General features: G+C 45.4%; 1 protein-coding gene across 3 annotated transcripts in view; it reads right to left on the bottom strand.

Moving 5' to 3' along the window:
* COBL (cordon-bleu WH2 repeat protein) overlaps positions 1–15,057 on the bottom strand; it is a 152,968-nt gene that overhangs the window by 126,252 nt on the left and 11,659 nt on the right. The window lies entirely within an intron of this gene.

Genomic DNA, 15,057 nt, shown 5'->3' with positions numbered 1-15,057 from the left:
ATTCCCATGGGGAAAGAGGCTACAGAAATAATGACCCCAACACTGGAATTGCCTGACATAGACTTTAAAGTTAACTATTACATCCCTGCCTTAACCAATAAATAATCGGGAGAGTAGAAGCGACTCTTTTCAAAGTCCTCCTTATTCTGACATTCTTGGCCTCCGGGAGCACGAGGCTGGAGATGATTTCTCCAGAATGGAGAGTCCTGATTTGTTTATCAGTGTTAAACATAAAACAGAATGAAAACTTAGATGAGATTTTTGTGGACTCTCTTAAAAATGGGTCATTAATATAAAAAAAAATCATATTAGCAATATTTAATCATGGTCACCTGTAAAGGACAAGAAAAACAGAAGGTCAATATTCTTACAGAGGATGGCAAAGATTTAAGATGAATTTTCAAAGTCCATTTTGCTTTGCCAATGTATTAATGTTTGGACGTTTTGTTATACTACTGTTATCTATTAATTTTCTCTCATTTCTTTTCTTTTTACATTTTTTGGCACATATTCTTTTTTTTTTAATTGAAGTGTAGTCAGTTTCCAGTGTTGTGTTAATTTCGGGTGTACAGCACAATGTCATATATGGATATACATATATTCATTTCCATATTCAATTGTTTTCATTTCTATACACAGTTAACTAAAGAGCTTTTCCAGACACCCATGTCTGTAAAATTTTTTTTAAATAAAGTTTCTTTTGTTGTAGCGAAAGATAAAAAAATAAAAATAAAGTAACTATTATAAATGCACTCCAAGAAGTAAGAGGCAACGCACTTGAAATGAATGGAAACATAGGGAGTTTCAGCAAAGAAACGGAAGACACAAAGAAAAACCAAAAGGAAATTTAAGATGTGAAAATACAGTAACGGAAATTGAAAACTCATTAGATGGGCTTAATAGCAGATTCACTGATTTTTGAGGACATGCCCACATAAATGATCCAATCTGAATAATATAATGAGAAATGACGGACAAAAAGATGAACACAGATCAGGAACCTACGAAATAACACCCAAAGGTCTAATATGCATGTCCACAGGGTCCTTGGAGGAGAACAGAATGTGTTGCAGAAGAAAATACTTTGGGAAATGATAGCAGAAAACTTCCCAAATCTGGTAAAAGACATACACGCACGGATTCAAGAATCTCGGTAAACCCCAAATAGGACAAATAAAAAGAAACCCACCCTCAGGAATGTTACAATCAAACTTCTTAAAACCAAGGACAAGGGAAAAAAAATCTTGAGAGCAATCAGGTAAATCTGAATTTCTTACACGAGAATGATTTGAATGACTATGGGAACTAAAGTAGCAAGAAGGAGGTGGGAAATGAGCTTTAAGTACAGAAAGGAAAGAACGCTAAGCCCAGATTTCTATATCTAGTGAAGTTATCCTTCTGGTAAGAAGGTGAGATAAAGATACTCTCCAAAGAAGACAAAGAGAATTCACTGCCAGCAGAGCTGGTCTAAAAAACTGCTAAAGTAACTTCTTTAGAATGAATGAAAAAAATACGGAACATGAGGAGCAACAGAAATGGTAAAAACATCCAAGCAAACACAGTAGGCTGCTCTCCTCCTGTGTTCTTTAAAATACAGACGTAACACATAACTGTGGAGAATACTTATATATCACACAAAATGATAAAGTATTGATTTTAAGGAAATAGTGAAATGTTTGCGTATGGGGATCCAAAGAAAGCCCAGAAAAGTAAACAAAAGATATACTTAAAAACATCAGTAGAAAATTTTAAATGGGATACTAACATTTTTCAAGTAACTCAAAAGAAGTCAGGAAAAGGGAAACGGGAACACAAAACAGATAAGAAAGAAAGAAAAAAAAAAAATAACTAAACTGTTGACCTAAATTCAAAACTATTCATAGAAATTACAGATCAATAGTCCTCATTTCTAGAAATGGTTTAATGGACTATAATGGTTTGGTATTATGACTAAATGTGAAATGTCTACACCTTCAACTAAAACATAGATTAGTCAAACACATACTATCTTCAAGAATCTCACTCTAAAAATAATGAAATAGGCAGTTAAAGTAAGATTATGGGAAAAATTTACCATGTAAATGTTAACCAAAGGAAAGCTGGAATGGCTATATCGGTCTCAGATAAAGAGAAGATGTCAGAACAAACCCCCCAAAATTATCAGGAATAAAGAGGAATATTACCTAATAAAATTAAAGGATCAATTCTTTAAGAAGGCATAATAATCCTAAATTTCAATGCACCAAGGAAAGAAGCTCTAAAATACATGAAATAAGGCTGACAAAACTGATCAGAGAAATAGATGAATCCACAGTTTTGAGACAAACAGTCCCGTCTTGGTAATCAACATAACGAATAATCAGTATAACTACTCAATATTACTGATCCACAATCCATAGGATATAGAAGATCTGAACAACACTGTCAACCAACCAGATCTAACTGACATTGCTCCAGCTCCATCCAACTGTACCAGAAGACACGTTGCTGTCCAGTGCACACAGAGCGTTCACCAAGATAAAACATCTGCTGGGTCATAAAACAAACCTTACCAAGTGCAACAAGGATTGAGGGTATATAAAGTATGTTCCCTAATCATACTGGAAACAGACAAGAAGTCAACAGCAGAATGATAACCATGACATTTCTAAGCACTTGGAAAGTGCTTATATTACAAATGATATACTTCTGAATAATCCATGGGGTAAAGAGGCCGTTTCAGATTTGAACATAAATGAATAGATAAATTAAAACTGGTGGAATGAAAATCAGGGAGTGCTTAGAAGGAAATGTTTGGTGTTAAATGCTTGCTTTAGAAAAGAAATGTCTAAAATCAATAACCTAAGTTCCAACTAATCAAATTTAAAAAATAGAAAGTAAACTAAATCATGGAGGAGGCAGGCAATGATAAAGCTAAGAGCAGAGAACACAAAAAGCAATAGAGAAAATGACAATAAAAGTTGGTTTTTTTGGTAAATATCAATAAAAATTGATAAGCATATCACGAGAGTGACAGAAAAGAGCAAAGACACCAATTAGTATTATGAAGAATGAGAAACCACAGACAATAAAAGGACACTAAGGGAATTCTCTGCACAGATTTATGCACACAATTAAACAACTTACATGAAATGCACCAGTTCCTCAAAATCACAAACTACCAAAACTCACTGAAGCTGAAATAGATAACCCAAATAAACTTATTTAAAAATTTGAATTTGTAGTTAAGAGCACATAAAAGGAGTTGTCCAGCATATGATTATTTCACTGGCAAATTCTACTAAACATTTAAGGGAAAACATTATACCAATTTTACCTAATCTTTTCCGGAAAATGGAAGAGGAGGAACCACTTCTCAAATTATTATATGAGACCAATATTACCCAGATGCTAAAATTAGACAAATACATCAAAAGAAAAGACAACCAAATACTAATATCCCTCATGAATACAGATGCAAAAATCCTCAAAAAAATTAGCAAATAGAATCCAGCAATATATAAGAACACACCACAACCAAGTGTGTTTTATCTCAAGAAGGCAAGGTTGGTTCAATACTTCAAAGTCAATCAATGTAATTCACCACACGGACCATCTACAGAAGAAAAATCACATGAACGTATCGATTAAAACAAAGAAAAATATATAGCCTAATTCAACACCAACAGCTCTCTGCACACGAGGAACAGGAGGGAGTGTCTTCTACAGAAACAAACCGCCAACCACTATCGTACGAAATGCTTCTGAAGGCTCAACGCTTTCTCCCCAAGATCAGGAGCAAGGCAAGGATGTAGACTCTCACTCGTCCTGTTCAACCTCAGACAGAAAGTCTACATTGTTCAGTAAGAAGAGAGAAAGAAATAAAAGACATAAAGATTGGAAAAAAGGAAATGAAAACATAGGTATTTTCTAGGCATACGGAGACAACCCAAGGAATCTGCAAAAAACCAAACCAAAAGTAAAAACTTTATAAAATTAATAAATGAGTTTGGCAAGGTCACAGGAGACAAGCTCAACACACAAATCAATTCCATTTCTAGACAACAATGAATCACCAGAAACTGAAATTTCAAATTTCACTTACGATGTCTTCAAAATTTTAAATATTTCGGTATAAATTTAGCCAACATGGACAAGATCTATACACTGAAAATGCTAAAGAAAAAAAAGTCATCAAAGAAATTTGATAAGAAAGACAAATTTAGCCAACATGGATAAGATCTATATGCTGAAAATGATAAAAAAAAATTCATCAAAGAAATTTGATAAGAAAAACAAATTTAGCCAACATGGATAAGATCTATACACTGGAAATGCTAAAAAAAAAAAAAAATTCATCAAAGAAATTTGATAAGAAAAGCAAATTTAGCCAACATGGATAAGATCTATATAATGAAAATGATAAAAAAAAAAATTCATCAAAGAAATTTGATAAGAAAAACAAATTTAGCCAACATGGATAAGATCTATATAATGAAAATGATAAAAAAAAAAATCTCATCAAAGAAATTTAAGAAGAAAGACCCAAACAAATGAAGGATATACTATGTTCATTGGTTGGAAGATTCAAAATGACTTAGAAATCTAACAAAATTTCAGGCATGATTTTTGTTTTTGTAGATCTAGATAAACTGATTCTAAAATTTTTATGGAAAGGCAAAGAAATGAGAAGAGCCCAAACATTTCTGAAAAAGAAGAAGAAAGTTGTAGAAATCCCACTGCCCTGTTTGAAGGCTAACTACAAAGCTACACTATTCAAGACTACAAAGCTACAATATTCAACGGTGTTGATGAAAGAACGTATATAAATTAATTTTAAAAGTAAAGAGTCAAAAAATAGATCTTCATGAACATGGACAATTGATTTTTGATGAAGGAGCCGAGGCAGTTCATTAGACAATGACGATGTTGTCATGAATGGTGCTGAGACAACTGGACACCTTGTGCCAGAGAAAAAAAAAAACAGCATGAAAAAAGAGGGGGAGATGTTTGATCTCAACCTCACACTTACACCAAAATTAACTCAAAATGAATCACAGAGCTCAATGGAAAAGTGAAAACACAGGAGAAAATCAACACAGCCATTAGACATGGCCCCAAATCGTGTCGAAAGCACGCAGTGCAAAGAAATTGCGGTTCCTTGCAACTAAAAATTTCTAATCTTCTCAATGAAAAAGAATATGGAAACAAATATATGTGTATATATATATATATATATATATATATATGCATGACCGGGACATGCTGCTGTGCACCAGAAACTAACACATTGCAACTGACTATACTTCAATTAAAATAAAAAACTTGTAATCTTGTAAAAACACTATGAAAGGAAGAAAAAGACATGCTCCAGGCTGGGGAAGAAAGAAAATACTTGCAAATCACATATTCGACCAAAGATCTGTACCGCCTTCAATGAAGAGTCTTCAAAATACAACATAAGCGAAAAAATGATCCCACTTTTTTTTAAAAACACAGACAAAAGACAGGAGCAGAGATCTCACCAAGGAAGATACAAGGATGGCAAATAAACTCCCGGACAAAGTGCAAGATCGTGAGCCACTGAGCAGGTGGGAGTTGAAACCACCGCACGCTGGCAGGAACGGCTAAAAGAAAAATGTCTTGAAAACACCAAGCGCTGGTGAGAATTCAAAGCAAACTGGAAGCCGCGCTCTTTGCTAACAGGGATGCAGAATGGTCCAGCCGCTCTGGAAGACAGTGCGACAGCCTCCTGCAGAGTTAACCACAACCCCATGAGCCAGCAAGCCCACCCCTGGACATTTATCCTAGACAAATGGGAACTGACACACAGAAAGTGACACCAGGGCTGGGATGTTTTGGCGCGGCTCACGTACACGAGCACGAAAGAGTGGAAACAGCCCAGATGTCCTTTCGTGGGTGGACGGGTAAACACACGGGGGTGGACTCATACAAGAGAACACCACTCAGCGATTAAAAAAAAAAAACAAAAACAAAAACAGAGTCACTGAGACACGCAAGACGCCGAACCTCAGAGGTGGCTGTGAGTGACAGACGTTAGGCTCAAAAGGACGCGGATTGCATGATGCCATTCGTACAGCGTTCTCCAAAGACCGAATGACAGTGATGGAGAACAGACCTGTGGCGGCTGCCAGGAGGGCGAGGAGGGAGAAGGGAGGGACGGCATGGGGGTTCTGGGGTGATGGGGCTGTCCCGTGCACCCTGATTGCAGATCTGGTCGTGAAGAGCCACGCCTGCGTTAAAATTCACAGAACTGGACCCGCAAGGAGTCAAGCCGACCCTTGAGGACGTTTGCATCTATATTCATAAATGACTTTCTTTTTTGGGGGGCGGATATCTTAGGTTTTGGTATCAGGGTGATGGTGGCCTCGTAGAATGAGTTTGGAAGTGTTCCTTCCTCTGCGATTTTTTGGAATAGTTTCAGAAGGACAGGTGTCAACGCCGCTCTAAATGTTCGGTAGAATTTGCCTGGAAATCCATCTGGTCCTGGACGTTCGTCCTTTGGGAGTTTTAAAATGCTGATTCGATTTTAGTACTGGTAAGTGGTTCATTCATAATTCATATTTTCTATGTCTTCCTGCTTCAGCCTTGGCAAATTGCATTTCTAAGAAATGATCATTTCTGATTTTATTAATTTTGGCTTTTTTCTCTCTTTTTTTTTTTTTTTGATGAGTCTGGCTAAAGGTTTATCAATGTTGTTTATCTTTTCAAAGAGCCAGCTTTTAGTTTCATGGATCTTTTCTGTAATTTTTGGTTTTTTTAGTCTCTTAAAAAAAGAAAAAAAAGTCAAGCTGACTCGATGTTAATAACATTTAGAAAAATACCGAGAGGAAGTAAGATCTACTTTCAAGAGCCAGTCTTCCAGACCGACGTCCGTGGAACATGCTTCCTCCCCGCCTCACCGTATGTGATGATGGATTTGTGGCGCCTTTTTAAAGAACAATATAAAATGGTGATCAGAGGCCACACCTTACTGCCTTCACTTGTGAATTATGGGGGCACAGAGACACCGCCTGGGGAAGAAACGGGGCTGGCAGCATCAGCAGCGCTCCCCGGCGGGCCCGCCACGTCTGGGGACCAGGGGGCGTCTGCCGCCACCCATCTCATCTCTCGGAGCAGAGGGCAGCAGAAGCGATGGGTTCAGGACCGCTGTCTGGCAGTGGTCCCCAAAGCGCCACCAGCCAGCCAGCCTCCAACACTCCGTCTCAGCTCCAACACACAGCACGAAGGCTCCTCTCGTGCTGATCCCGCCCAGCTGGCCACCCCCCCCTTCCCGGAGATCCAGCTCTCTCATCCTTCCAGACGCAGGCTGTGCCCTCGCTCCGGCAGACCCCTGACCCCTGGAACAGCCGATCATCCACCCCATCCCTGGTCCACAGACGCAGCGCCCCCCGCCCCCGCCCCAGCACGGGCCAGGAACCTAACGCCCGCGACGTGGACGGGGTGCCCGCACTGCTGTGCCAGCCACCAACACCGCACTCCGCACACAGTAGGTATCCAAACGACGTGTGCTGGAAAAGAACGTTTCCTGCAAGCCACAAAATGCAGGTGGGCAGCAGGGACCAGAAGGAACCACTGTGCATCGTTAATTGCCTCCTGGTGCCAGGGACAATGAGTTCTCCTGGAGGGACAGACACTGTCCTAATTTCAAGGATGAGAATAAGGAGGGTCAGCCTTCCCCCTTTCTGCCCAGCTTCGCAGAAACACGGAGACAAAGCCGATGTCCCCTCGCCGCACGCAGACCTGCTTTCACGGCTGGCGTCCCCCTCCCTCTGTCCCCTGGCCTGGTTGGCTGTTCCCACTTTTATGAGCCTTCCTGCGCGCAGGCTGGACACCAAGGGCCTCGGGAAAGCTGATGGGACCCAGAGAAAGACACACGTGGCAGGGCAGGAGGACCCGGGAGCGGCTGGGAAGCACGTGGAAGGGGGTGTCCCCGAGCGCAGCTGTGACCTCGGACTGGCCACCTCCTCCAGCTGCATCGCAGAGGCCGTGCTAGTGCGAGGCCGACTCCTGTTCCTGAGCAAACCCGAGGGACACGCACAGGCCATCGTGGGGACGCGGAGGGACGGCCAGTCCCGGCCTGTTGTCTGGGTCACGGGCTCCTTGCCACCCAAGGACCCCAAGGACTAGCAGCAGAGCTCAGAGACCGTCCTTGATGGCTCATCGTTGGGGAACGTGGGTTCTGAAGCGACGGGCCAAGGAGACAGGATTGACGTCTTCACCAGGGTGCTTCCCTGCAAAGATGCCGCAGAAACTGAGACAGCTGGGCTCAGGCATCCAGCTGAAGGAAACAGCCCGCATGACCAGCGATCCGTGCGCGGGTCCCCGGCCTCGCTTAAGCCCAGCAGTCAGGGAACCTCGAAGACAGACACAGAAGGAAGGGCGTGGAAGGGCAGGAGCCACCTCTCCTAAAACTCAGGTGTCCCAGCTCTGGGTACCCCCCTGTTCCTACAAAGTCTTCCCTCACAACCCCAGCTTCCTCCCCCGTCTCTGAGCTTTGGGCTGATGACATTATTAAAATGACAACACTGTGAATGAAAAAGATTGCCAGCCACGTCAGTAAACAAAGGATGCTGCAGAGCTCAGCCACCAGCCACTCCCGCTGCCCCCAACAGGGAGTTGTGGGGAACTCAGGGTGGGGACAGGCAGGCAGCCCAGTTTGTACAGCCACCCCCAGCGGGGCCCCCAGAGGGGACTCAGGACGGGAGAGGACAGGACGCTGGCCCTGGAGAGCTCAGGTGCACATCAAAGGAATGCTTTCAGTGAGCCCAGACTTTGCACCTTCCCGTACAGAGAAAAGCGCTCAGCTCCTTAACTGGAGATGTCTGGTTCCCTTTAATTAACAGGCATCTTTTGATGTTCCCACTACCCGGTCTTGGTTGCAAAAATTCCTACAAATCCTGGCTCCTCCCCTGCCTCTTGGGAACAGTCCCTTTGAGCATCTGAGAGGCTGTCTCCCAGGCTTGAGGCCTCAGAAAATCTGCCAAATAAAGAGACTCTCAACTTTTAGATGGTGCTGTTTTATTTTCAGCCAACAATAATCAAACCAAAAAGAGAAAAAAAAAAAAGGTTAAAAATGGTAAAGCTTGCTAACTGGGCACAAATGGGCACACGTGGGTCCCCGGACTGTGTTCCCCCCTTGAATGCATGTTTGAAATTTGCCACCGTATTTTTTAAAGGAGAAATACTCCACTTTTTGTCATGGGACGCCTGCCCCTGATGGGAATTAAGTAAATCTTCAAATCAATGGTAGTTTATTCCTGAATATGGAGACGTCCCCAGAAAAATGATCTAGTCCAAAATGAGCTTTGTCTGTCTGTGAACGGGAGTCCTGTATAAAAAATGATGATAATGTGAAAAAAAATTCCTGAATCAGACGCTAGGGAACTTCCGCCCAGCTGCTTCCTGGGCACCGTCCGCAGTTTACTGGACTTAAGGGCCCTTCAGTCAGTTGCCTACAAAACTCAGTACACCTTCTCCATTGCACAGGAAGACGGATACATTCCTGAGAAAGAGTGTCATCTTCAAAATGAGTGAGATCTTTTGCAGCTGAGGGCCGGGAGGCCCTCGGGCCAGAACGCCATGACCCCCTACTGCGGTCGGGGTACCAGGTCAGGACAGTGACCTCAGCACATAAGATGCGGTTCCTCCACCCACAGCAGTCTGCCTCCAGCTCCTGTCACTCAAGAACTACCCTGGTCCTAACTCTGTTTAAATAAAGACCTCATATTTTGTTCCATCCGACCTTACCAGGCCAGGATGCACGCATCGCTCTGTGTCCCCTGGAGTCAGCTAGCGCGGCCCTTCTGCGTGAGCTGCCCTCGATTTCTCTAGAATTAATTTCACTTGTGTCCCTCCTTTGATTAAAGTTGTAGAGATTGTTTCTTTAAAAAAAAAAAATAGTGCCCCAGCAAAAGGAACCAGAGAAATGCTCTGAGGACTGCCCGGCCTTGCAGGCGGTGGGGACGTGGGCCGGACCATCACAGCATCACTGACGGGGGCTCGTGTGTGAAAGTCAGGACCCCCCACCCAGCAAAGGAGACATGCCCTCCTGGTGGCCAGGCACACTCCTGGGGTCCTGAGGTCCCCCTGCTCCTCGGCTGCCACGTGCCCCTCGCTCTGCGGGGCCGCTCGGATGGCAGGTCCGAGAATTGTCCCCAAAGCCAGGGAATCAGCAGGACGGGCTTTTCTGGGAAAGGGGGTGGTGCCCTGACAGCCTGGCAGAAGTCTGCCCGCTCCCTCCCCTCCTTCTGCTCCTTTCTGATCACCAGAGACAAGTAAGTGCCCCTCGGATCCAGCCGCCGGTGTCCGTTTCCAGGAGCTAATCCTGGTGTGGTATTTACAGCTCCTCGGGCCCGGCTGCCGCGGGCGTCTGCAAGGAGCCTGCTATTTAAGAGCTCCCGCAGCAGAACCCTCTTCTCAGAAGGCCTTTCGTAAAAATAAACCTGACTTATCTCCGCCCCACCCTGCAGGCAGGGCGAGCTGCTCCCTCTTTCCTGCTGTGCGTGCAGCCCGCCCAGGTCCTGACATTTGTCATCAGCACCCTTTGAGAGATCTGCCCTTCCTTCTGTCCCGAGTAGGGGACCAACCGTCCACACCCAAGATGCCAGCACATGCATGAATTGTAACTAATTGCTATTTAAAAAAAACACACACACAATGAATGCAATGAATATATTTAAAAATGGTCCTCTATCTGTAACTAAATACCATAATAATGTGTTTTATTATGATTTATTTATTTAATGGCGGTGCTGGGGATTGAACCCAGGACCTCGTGCATGCGAAGCACGCACCCCACCGCTGGGCTGGACCAGAGTGTGGACAGAGTCCAATAAACTAAGAATGTTTTAATTTTAATTCAGAGTGTGGACAGAGTCCAATAAACTAAGAATGTTGCCCCCATTCCTGTTTGACAAGGATCAAGCCACTGCTGCAGCCCCCGCCCCTGACGGCGCCCCCTGAGGGGGATTCTGGATGGAGGAAAATAAGACACTGGCTTCCAGGTTATTAACGTGCACGTCTAAGAACAAAAGGCAACGAGCCCAGACTGGCGCATCTCTCCAAACACGGAAACGCACTGAAATCATTAACTTGAAACTGTTCTTTGTGACCAGCAGTAACCTTTCCATGTCTGAGTATGTGTTTTCCCTGCCCTTCTCCAAACTCCTCTGCATCCTGCCTCCTCCCTTGCCTCCTCTGAGCAGGTCCTCAAAGCCCATGTGAGAGGCTGTCGTCGCCCAGGCTGTAGGTTCTCAGGAAGACCCTCGAATAAAACTTAACGCGTAACTTTTAGGTTGTGCTTTGTCCTTCAGTCGACAAGAAGTGTGTCGTCAGATGCTGGAAAACGCCTGATGGATCTATTTATTACTTACAACTTAGGTAAACTGATTTCTTGAAAATGTGCCAGCACATCTTACTGTCCCTTATGACTGGGTGACTGCATCCTGTTAATTCTTTTTTTTTTTTTTGCAGTTGGGTTTATCCGTTCGATAACGATGTGAGTTTAAAAAAACTAAAGCTGTAAACTGTTCTTAGAAACAACGAGCAGTACACATATGTATATTGAAAAAAATTATGGCTATCTTTTTCTCGTTAAAAGGTGCATTTTTTTTTTTTAGCCAAAAAAAGAAAAAAAGGAAAAAGATGGCTAATAATGAATTACGATTTGCTGGCTCTGCTGGAATGCAAACCCATTTCCATTCCTCCAAACCTTTAATAAAATCTCTAGTCCACATGCTGGTGTTGGAAAAAAAAAGTCTGATTAGAAGATAAAATATTAAGATCATCTTTACTTGCTTTGTTTTTTCTTTTGGTTTTTGTAGCAAAGAATCACTGTACAGGAGTTAAATCGCTCATGTCTTTTTTGGAGCCACAATTTATTGTTCAGACACGTGATTCTGCAGGAAAACAATGACACACATGGCCCCACAAGCAGTTTAGGGAGGCCTGTTTCCTGACGGACGATGGCAAATGCTTGAATAACCATTTCACTACTTCTGATGACTTATAGCTGGGGGCTGACTGTCATTTTCCAAAGCAGTTGGTGAAACCACAGTGAAGTGTATTAAAATGTAACCAGAGAGGCCCCTGAAGAGGAGATTTGGCAACAGAGAGGACCTGTGCCGCGTCCATGCGGTCCGCTCAGACTACATGGAACGTCCGGACTGGCCTCCCTGAGAGCCTGGAGCACAATGCATTTAAGGACTTGAGGGAGGGGAGAGATGGACAAGGGGCTGGATGAAAGGATGGATAACCTTCACCCCACATCAGCCTTCAAACCACTCCAGCTGAGCACCCCTCTCTCTACCGCCAACCTCCCAGGGAGAAGCTGGGGTGCAGTTACTCAGAAGACCCCTCAACCCCGAGAAAAGGCACAAATAAATGGAAAGATGCCCTGTGTTTCTGGATTGGAAGGCTCAACATTGTTAAAATGTCCTTACTACTCAAAGTGATCTGCAGGCTGAAGGCAAGCCGTTAGCAAAGTTCCAATGGCATGTTTTCGCAGGAGAACGTCACGATCCTAAAATGCATATGGCACCGCGAAAGACCTGGGAGAGCCAACGCCATCTCGAGAAAAGAGCAAAGCTGGAGGCGTCACACTGCCTGACTTCAAACCGCACTAAAAATCCTCATCACAAGGAAAAAAAAAAAAATCATGCGTGGTGATGGATGTTTTTAACCGGTGTCAGTCTGTAATATACAGACATGTCAAATCACGCCACGGTGTATTTACAACAGATATAGCGTTTGATGTCAACTGTGTCTCAATAAAAAGTAAAACCTGACATTGGCAACCTGCTAAATGCCCCTCCCATAAAAATAAAGTCGTACGCAGTGCGATGAGATTTGTTTGCTGTTTTGTTTTTAAATGACAGGCTGCATTTTCATCATTTTGACAATCGTGCATCCTGGTTGGCCTCGGTGTGTGAAAAAGCCAACCCTCGGGGCACCTCCAGCGGCATCTGGTTATAAAAGTCTCCTTTCCGTCTGTCGGTCCCTCCATGTGGATTTTAATCTGCCTCCGCGAGCGGTTTAACCAGGCTGCTTTGGGAAGACCACAGCCTGCCCCGGGAGTTGCAAAACACACACCCATGTTCACAGAAGCCCCTTCAGGGGGAGAGCCTCCTGCCCCAACGTGAGTGCGGACTGGGCGTGCTGACACGCTTTGATCGAATGCGACGTGAGTGACAGAGCGTGACTTCGAAAGGCAGGGCAACATCCGCCGTGATTCCTTGCATCACGCGCCCTGCCGAGTCGAGCCCCTGTTGTAAGGAGACCCAAGCAGGCACGTGGAGGGCCCGACCCACGAGCTCACAGCAACGATCCCTCCCACCTACGGGCACGGAGCATCTCTGGGTATCACATGTGACCCTGCACCACCGAAAGCCGCAGCCTGGTCCCACCTGCCCCAGGACAGCACGCACCCCCCGGGAGCTCTCTCCTCTCACCTCCGCTCTGCCCTCCCCACCCGGCCCCCAAACCCTCTCCAACCGGCCTCTCCCCCTGCGGAGTAAAGGAAGCAGCCCCAGAACCACGATGGAGGCCAGACAGGATGCCCGGCACACCCTCCCCCAGAAGGAGCAGAGACACCCTTCGATGTCCTTGAACACACCTGCCCGCACACACCCAGCCCCCGCCTCCCCCCCCAGGCACTGAGCATCCTGAAGACACTGAGGAATTTAACGAGGCTCCCGCATCCCACTGCCTGGCGGCCTGGGAGGGGCCGAGCAGGCGGTTAGCTAAGGACCCCATCTCCAAGGACTTTTGAAAATTCCTAGCCTCGATGCAGCTGTGAAATGGGAAAGACATAAATCTAGAGATTGTCATGCTGAGTGAAGTAACTCAGACAAATATCATAGGACATCACTCATATGTGGAACAAAAAAAAAAATGATAAAAATTCTATTTGCAAACCCAAAACAGACTCCTGAGCATAGAAAACAAACTGTGGGTACCAAACGGGAGAGGGTGGGGAGGCATAAATGAGGGGCTGGGGGTGAGCAGACACACACTGCTGCACATAAAACAGGTAAACAACAAGGCCGTCCTGGGGAGCACAGGGAACTATGGTCAATTCCGTGTAATAACATAAAATGGAAAAGCATCTGAAAAGAAAATATGAATATATGTGTATGTATGCGTACAACTGGATCGCTCTGCTGTGCACCTGAAACTTAGCATCGTAAATCCACTACAGTTCAATAAAAAATTTTTTTAATTAAAAAACAATTTTTTTTTTTTAAAAGAAGTGAATCGGGGGGGGGGGGCTCCAGAAATCCAGACTTCGCCTGCCTTCTGCCTGTTTCTCTCGCTCTGCCTGAGGCTGCAAGTTTCAAACTGGTGGCAGGAGGCATGAGACCCAAGCATGGGCCCGGGGCCCAGTGGGGACGGGCCTGCAGCCTGCCTGGAACGTCTCAGACCCTGATGGAGTGTTCTCAGGGGGACCGGCACGTGGGGTGACGGGTGGGGACAGCAGGAGGCTGGCAGTCCTGCTCTGAGAGTGACAGAACACCGTCACGCCGGACAGTGCACAGGGAAGGTCACTGCGTGGCTCCCTGGCCAAAGGCGTGGGGTCTGTAACCCGGGGCAGGTGGGTTAGCCTCTCTGGGATTTGTGCCCGCCTCCCCCAAAGGATGACAATAACCATGTCTACGTGCAGGTCTGCTGAGGGGGCTCTCAGGACAGGCGACCCCTCACCAGATCCACAGACCAGCGCTGCCAGCACGCTGCGCGGCCAGGCCCCTTCCCCGACGGGGCGCACGGACACCGTCCCCGCTCCCGCTGGCCCCAGGCCCGCTACAGGCACAGGATGGGCGTCTCTGACCCCAGACCCAGCTCACGGGCCTTGCTTCTTCCTTCGTGCAGGACCACAGGTGTCACGGATGGCCTCGGATTCACACGCGAAGCCCAGGGGACTGTCACGCCCGCCCAGGGTCCCGACACCAGGTCCTGAAGCTGAGCAGGACAGAGCGAGCCGACCAAGGTGACACCCGGCAGGGCTTTAAGCGACTCTGGCCTCTCCACGGGCCGCCCTCGGTGTCCCTTGGGGCCCTC

The sequence above is a fragment of the Camelus ferus genome, unplaced genomic scaffold (assembly GCF_009834535.1).
Source record: "Camelus ferus isolate YT-003-E unplaced genomic scaffold, BCGSAC_Cfer_1.0 contig313, whole genome shotgun sequence".
In the NCBI taxonomy this organism is placed as follows: domain Eukaryota; kingdom Metazoa; phylum Chordata; class Mammalia; order Artiodactyla; family Camelidae; genus Camelus; species Camelus ferus.
This window is presented reverse-complemented; position numbering and strand designations above follow the sequence as displayed.